Raw genomic sequence first — 7,853 nt, forward strand, 5'->3', positions numbered from 1 at the left:
CAGTGTCTATTTCCAGCCGAATTCCCGCCCCTCCTTGCCGCCGCGCAGTCCCGGAGTGCCCGCCAAGCAGGCCTGCTGGCCAGCCCCCAGATGCTTCCCGTGCTTGGCTGGCCCCACGCTCCTGCGGTTCCCGCTGCCTGGCGGCCCTTTCGTCCCCTTCCCACCTGCTGAAATTCCAGCCACCCGCTGAGACGGCTGGGACGTGGGTTCCTCGGGGAAACCCCCACGACCTGCCCACCTGTCCCTCTCCCTGCTCAGAGCTCCCCAGCCCTGGATTCCCACCGCCCCTGGGGAGCCTTATCGAATTCTTTCCTGCTGTGTATCTTTGAGATCTCCCTCTAGCAGTCTTTGCTTTGGGAACAGAAACCAGCACCAGTGACTATAAAACAAAGACCAAGTGACTTGCTCCAGTCTCTGTTGAATCCCCACAACAGCCCCAGGAGGAAACTGAGGTAGAGCGGGCTGCAGTGATGCCGCGTTACACTGGGAAACACAATTCCTGAGGGGTCATCAGCTTCCCAAGAGGAGTCTGGTCAGGTGCTCTGTCAGAACAAGAAATGAGCCCCCCCGCCCCCCAGTCTCGTGAGGGAGACACCCAGACACTGAGATAGGGACAGGTGCTTGAAGGGTTTTGAACAGGGTGGGGTTGGTTGGGGAAGATCCCACTGTGAAGATGGAAGTTAAAGTGGTCCTTGCAGAGCCGAGATGTCAGCAGCCTGAGATGAGGCCAGGAGAAGGGACTGGTGCCAGCAAAGACTTGGAGGCAGGAAAGCATCAAATTCTCAGAAGCTCAGGTGCTCGGGCTGAAATGGACCTGGGAGGTTTCCCAGCCAATTCCCACAACAAGGTGCTCCCTCCCTGCTGAGCAGCTGAAGGGCCATCGAGGAGACAAACGCTGCCTCAGCCCCAGCTGGGAGCCGCTCTCTGGACCAGGCCACAGGATCCAGAACCCCTCAGACATTCTGGAGCGCCTCCGACATGCACGTCACTCTCCTCTGGACAAGCCACTGTGTCCTGTCCTTACACTTTGTAGCATCCAGACGTGCCATCAGCACCGTCTATTTGCCTCTCAGGAGAAGGATCTGAAGGTGTGCCCTTGAGACTACAGCACCACCCAATCCAAGACAATGTTTTTAATCAAGACAGCAACCTTTAATAAATCGGCAAAATATGTGCTATTTATTCACATACCAAGGGCTTCTTGTTACTTTTTATAAAGGGAGCACAAATTTATTTCAATAGGGCTTCCCTCATTTAGTTTCCTAAACATTAGAACTTTAGTAAATAAATGGGCAAGGGACCCATGTGAATGATCAGTTCACAGCCAAAGAAACAAACAAAAAAATCCTTAAAATATTTAATGTAGGGGCTCCTGGGGGCTCCAGTTAGTTAAACATCCAACTCTTTTTATTTATTTACTTGATAGATCACAAGTGGGCAGAGAGGCAGGCAGAGACAGAGAGAGAAGCAGTCTCCCTGCTGAGCAGAGAGCCCGATGCGGGGCTCGATTCCAGGACCCTGAGATCATGACCTGAGCCGAAGCAGCAGCTCAACCCACTGAGCCACCCAGGCGCCCCAAACATCCAACTCTTGATCTCAGTTCAGGTCTTGATCTCAGGGTGGTAAGCTCAGGCCTGCACTGGGCTCCACTCTGGGCAGGGGCCTGCTTAAGAAAACAAAATAAAACGTCCACCCTTAGCCATAATCAAGTACATGCAAAAATTTAAAAGTTAGAAACCTTTTTACCCCCTTTTTTAGGAAGTACGAACATGCTAATACCCTCTACTATGTAATGGATGGTGATTCCGGCTGGCTGCCTCCCACTGATACCACCACGCCCTTTCTGGAAAACATAGTAGACACTGTGTCTCTGGCTTCTGTGTTCTTACCCCCATCTCCTGCATAGATCCATTCCTGAGAATCCCTTGAGAAAACCCACAAAGACAAATCCATCAGCACAAAGACACTCATTAGAGGATTGTCTGTAATTTTATTAATTGAAAGAAAAGCAGTCTAGATGATTAACAGGAAGTGGTCATGTAATTACAGCAAAGGAATTGAATGGGACACCACACAGCCCTCAAAAGTGATCGTTACGGAAACTTTTTCGGTATCTTGGTAATTATTTATGGTCAGAAAAAAATGTATCAGAATTTAACATTTATCTAGGAAATAGGAGAGAGGACATTAGGATTCAAAGCCAATGGGCAAGAAAGACTTCTTGAGACATCCTTGGTGCATAATGTTTGTTTATTAAAGCACAGGGCAGGACCCATGGGCATGAAGAGCTGCAGCCCGGGGGTTGTGAGGGGTGGTGAAGGGTGGCTGAAGGGGTTGGGGGAGGTAAGGAAAAGGGAGGTTTCAAAAGAGGACCTACAAGATACCAGATGCCTTGCCATTGTCAAGTTAAGGTCGTTTTCCCCTCTAGCAAAGCATTAAGACAGTTGAGAAAGGGGCACCTGGGTAGCTCAGTGGGTTAAGCCTCTGCCTTCAGCTCAGGTCACGATCTCAGGGTCCTGGGATCGAGCCCCGCATCGGGCTCTCTGCTCAGCGGGGAGCCTGCTTCCCTGTCTCTCTCTCTCTTTCTGCCTGCCTCTCTGCCTACTTGTAATCTCTGTCAAATAAATAAATAATTTTTTTAAGTTAAAAAAAGACAGTTGGGAAATTCCTGACGAATGTCACACAGGTGCCACCCAGGAGTGGGCGGTGGGGTGGGGGCAGAGGGTCCAGGGGTTCAGCTTCTGCTTTGTCTTCTGCGAGCCTCCGGCTCCCTCATCGAATCTTCTGTGCTCTCCGATCACTTTGTGCATGTGAGCAAAGACTAGCAGGGGACCTGCTCCCTGACTCAGGCTTCCCACATGGTAAAATCCAACTCTAGTTTCCCCTTCTGGGGCCAGAAGCCTTGAGGGTCGGCTCTGTTTTTCCAAGTAGATCTAGCATTAGATACTCCTCCCCCCGCACGGCTCCCTCCCAGGTCTAGAGTCCTCTCTGGGCAAAACCAGGGCAGGACCCTGCAGACTTGTCTCCTGCCTCCACCTCTACCCCTTACAGTCCATCTCCCGCCTTAGGGATGCTGTTAAAGCCTAAGGCAAATACAGCCTCCTCTGTTCAGAGTAGCAAGCAACAACTGTCTCTCGGAGTAAAAGCCAGTGCTCTAACCATGGTATGTAGGCCCTAAATCTGGTCTTGCTCCCGGCCCCCTGTGACTCAGATGTGGGGCTTTTCCCCACAACAAGCAACTGTCTGCAGCACCCCTGGGTGTCCTCAACTCCGTTCCGACACCAGCTTCCAGCAACACCGTCCCTCCTCCTGGCCAAGGGCTCAGTCCTGCCAGATTGTCCCCCGCACAGCACTAGTTGCTGGCCCAGATACTCAGCTGTGTTTCTGACAATCAGCCGTAAACCTGATATACCCATGATCCCCTCCTTGGGTTCAATTAATTTGCCAGGCGGCTCACAGAGCTCAGGGACATGCTTGATCCTGTTCATTTAAGGACAGGACACAGGATGCGGGTGAACAGCCCCATGAAGGGGGACAGAGCCAGCTCTGGGAGGGTCCTGAGCGCAGGTAGGAGCTTCTGTCCCCGTGGACGTGGGGCGTGTCCCCCTCCCGGCACGCGGATGTGTTCACCGACCCGAAAGCTCCCCAAACCTCATACATGAGGGACTTTGATGGCGGCTTTCCCACGTCGGCACGATCAACGTGCCGGAGTAACTCCATTCCAGGCTCTCTCCCTTCTCAGGAGGATAGGGAGGGGGTTGTGGCTGCCGGGTCTTTCTCATCATCAGCCCCCTTCCAGGAGCCCACCCGGGGTCACCTCATTAGAACAAGGGACACTCCTGTCACCCAGAAAGTGACAAAGGTTTCAGGGGTCCTGTGTCAGGAACCAGAGGCAAAGCTGCTATATTATCTTTAAATATTTCAGTTTAGGGGCACCTGGGTGGCTCAGTGGGTTAAGCCTCTGCCTTTGGCTCAGGTCATGATCTCAGGGTCCTGGGGATCGAGCCCCTCATCAGGCTCTCAGCTCAGCAGGGAGCCTGCTTCCTCCTCTCTCTCTCTCTGCCTACTTGTGATCTCTGTCAAATAAATAAAATCTTTAAAAATAATAAATAAATAAATATTTCAGTTTAAATAATGTGATGTATGTGTGTTATGGGTTTGAACCCATAACTATAGAAAACCACCTCCTACAAGCAAGCTTTGGCCTGGTGCCTCCTTTTGGACAGCTAAGAATTGTTTTGACACTTACACTTTTATAAGTGGCTCATAAAAATTAAAGATAATGCTTTGAGGGACTTCAATTATGTAAAATTCAGATTGCAGTGCTGATAAGTAACGTGTAGCTGGAACACAGCCCACCACGCTGCCTGGTATGACAGCAGTCAGAGCCACGGCGAGGAGACGGGGCACAGCCCTGGACTGCGGATCCTGCAGAGCCAAAACTCTCCTGTCTGGTCCAAATGGAGAAAGCATGCTGAACCCCGGAGCCATGGTGTCCAGACATTTTGGCCTTAACACTACTTCTCACTCCTAAAATTTGAGGCCCTAAACTCTGTTAATATAGATTATTAATATTTAACCTAAGTAAAAATAGCAAATGACCCCATGGCTGTATTTGAGTGTGTGTGTGTGTGTGTGTGTGTGTGTTTTAAGATTTTATTTTTATTTATTTGACAGAGAGCCACTGAGCCACCCAGGCATCCCTCAAGTGTGTCTTTTCTTTTTTAAATAAATTTTATTAAATTTTTATTTATTTCACACAGAGAGAGATCACAAATAGGCAGAAAGGCAGGCAGAGCAAGGGAGAAGCAGGCTCCCCGATGATCAGAGAGCCCGATGCGGAGCTCGATCCCAGGACCTTGAGATCATGGCCTGAACTGAAGGCAGAGGCTTTAACCCACTGAGCCCCCCAGGTGCCCCCTTCAGGTGTGTTTTAAATAACTATAACAAGAACCCCGCTATATGTTAGCTTAGGTCAAGTATTTTTATGAAAAAGAGTATTTTCGAAGACAATAAACATTTAGTGAGGAGAGTGGCGTCATTCCACATGTTTGCAGACGTCTTCAGATGGTGGCTTAACCTGCTGGCAGACCACTGGACTGCCCTGCCAGCCGCGTCAGTGCACCTGCTGTCATAGAGCTGAGTCCTGGAGAGCACCCCCTGCACCCATGAGAAGATGAGGGTGGGAACAGCGACTTGGGTTTTCTGTAGCAGAGATGATAACACCGCGGACCTCGCAGACCCTCCAAGAAGGTCCCGGGGACCGTGCTTGGAGAAGGGCTGCTGGGGCAGCGGGGACTTGCCCCAGAAGCCCACACTCCGAGAGCGTCCGGGCGGCAGAGGATCCGCTGTGAGCACACGGATGCTCAGACGGCGGGGTTCCCGTCCGCAAGGTGCTGGCCAAGGGCTTCTGCTCTCCCTCAGATCACAAGGCTCAATGGGATCCGGGTCTTAGATGTCTGTCTGGCCTCAGGTTCACGCTGCTGAGCGAGGACACCGTCATCTGGTTCTGAACTGGAAGCCGTCTGCATCTCGTTCCTCAAATATTGTTGCTGCTGCTTTGGACTAAATCCTTGAACAAGGAAGCCTGTGGCAACACCTGAAAGGACGCTCTTTAGTCCTCCGTGTGCTCACAGAGCACGTCTGTGACTGAGAGGGGGTCTCCTTGCTAATGAGGGATGGTCTGTGGCCCACCATCCAGCCTGCTTGCACGGTTGCGTACCCCCTCCCCGTAGCAAGATTTGGGTGCTCCCCGCTGGAGATGTCACAGATCTACGGCAAAACTGAGCCCAGTGGTGAATAACCTGCCTGGGTCATTTTATGACAGGCATCCTACCGTGCTCCAGGAGAGGTAAGGGGGCTGGGGCCAAAGCAATGGGGACCCAGAGCTCGCGGCAGTGGGACTCTGCTGACAGGAGAATATGGGGTGAGGGAAGGAGGGGGTCACGCCTCTGAGGATTTTAAAGGCACCGGAAAGGAGGGACGACACAGTTTGCAGAGGAGGCCGACCCTCCTCCCTCAGCAACAGGACAGTCACCATTGGCTTGGGCCCATGCTAGGCCAGCCAGGAATAGCCCACATCCAGAATGGCTTCTGGCAGAGGGTCCGGAGCAGGACCACAGGGGCCATGCATGGAGAAAGCGAGCTCATCTTGCTTGCTCTGTGCTGACGGCCTTGGTCACTGGACCCTCCAGGAGCAGTGACTTAACTGAATGTGTGAATGACTCCAGAAGATGGATTCTTTTAAAGAATGTGGATTCAGCGGTCACTAAGATGTTGCCCCAGACCCTGGGGATGGAGCCCCATAGGATGTGGTGTTACCCTCCTGAGCCCTAGCGTCGGGAGGGAAATACAGCCCCAGACTTCACCCACAAGTACAAGTATTCCTTCCCCCACAAGTACGAAGATGTGTGTGTCAAATGCTGGAGACAATGAGAAGTAAGCAGACAGACGGTCCAGTGCTTGGGACGGAGAGGTAACGGGCAGTGGCAGGGCACGTGTGAGGGACTGAGGTGGACCCAGTAACCACTCACAGATGACCAACAGCTCTTCGGGGAGAGGCCAAGATGACTAGTGCCCTGCAGCAGCGGTAAGACTTCGGGAAGGAGAGAGATTTGGATAGCTTGTGAGGTAGAGGAGTCAGAGAAGGCAGGGCATCCCCGGAGGGCCCCTGAAGCTGCTAACAGTGACTAGAGATGGGACAGCGAAGGGCGAAGGACCGGTCTGCAGGGAACATCTTCACTTTAAGAAGATGCCCCGACCAGCCTTGGGCCCAGGACACTCCATCTCTGACCCTAAGTCTTAGAGCAGCTGCTTGCAGAGGAAGGACCCTTCATCGCGAAGAGTCACAGCTGCTCGAGGAGGAAGCACGGGAAAGAAGGGATGAGATGAACGTTTTGTGGTGGCCACTCAGACCCTTTACCTCCTATCAAACACTGCTTCAGCTTCGTACCATTGCTGCCTCCTGTTTTCCTTCCAAATTTTAAAACAAACTTCATGGAGTGAGTCAGAGATGAGAAAGCTCGAGTTAGATGCGTGCTTGCAGAGTGCCCGGCGCTCGGGTGGGCTCCTCGACGACCTCTCGGCACCACCCTCCTGTGCTGAACCGTTTACGAGACTGCGGGAGACGAGGAGTGCAGGCGAGGAGCTGGCTTTAAGGAGTGGAAACCTTGTGTTCCCATTTTAGTGGGACCAAAATTTAAATCTAGCCACTCCCAGTGGAGTGACCGTTGGCCACTCTTCTCAGAGACATGGAACCGGTAATAATGCAACTCTGCAGACTCGGGAGGCGTCCATGGAGTCATGGTCAGCAAATGCACAGCGTCCAGCACAGAGTAGGTGACCAATGCTTGTTACATCCCCCTCTCCACCCTCCCTTCGAACACACACACACACACGGGAGCGGTGGAAGCACTTGGCTTGGAATCCCAGCATGAGGCAAGAGCTTCCTGTTACCCCTTCCTAGCTGGGTGGCATTGGGCAGGTCACTGTGCCTCTCCCAGCCCAGGGTCTGGTGACTGTAACCCGGGACGTCACTGGTCCCTCCTCACAGCACTATGGGAAGAATTCAGGCGGGAGGGCCTCCTCTAGGGCAGCGGTGATAGAGATCACAAGGGTTTGAAGGGAATTTTTCCCGGGGCGGGGAGGGGGTTGCTTCTGTTGATCTCCGGAGGTCAGAATCCCAGAACTAAACACACAGGCCTCCGTGCCGAGGTGCTCGCTCCTCTACCTGGAACGCAGGGTAGGCACAGGGTAGGAGCAGAATGTGAAGACAGGACTCTGGCCCACGGCTGGGCAGTGTGCAACGTGAGAGCAAGGAGAAAAACCACACCGGCGATTGCTCTGAGGGCTGC

The sequence above is a fragment of the Mustela nigripes genome, chromosome 13 (genome assembly GCF_022355385.1).
Source record: "Mustela nigripes isolate SB6536 chromosome 13, MUSNIG.SB6536, whole genome shotgun sequence".
Taxonomy (NCBI): Eukaryota; Metazoa; Chordata; class Mammalia; order Carnivora; family Mustelidae; genus Mustela; species Mustela nigripes.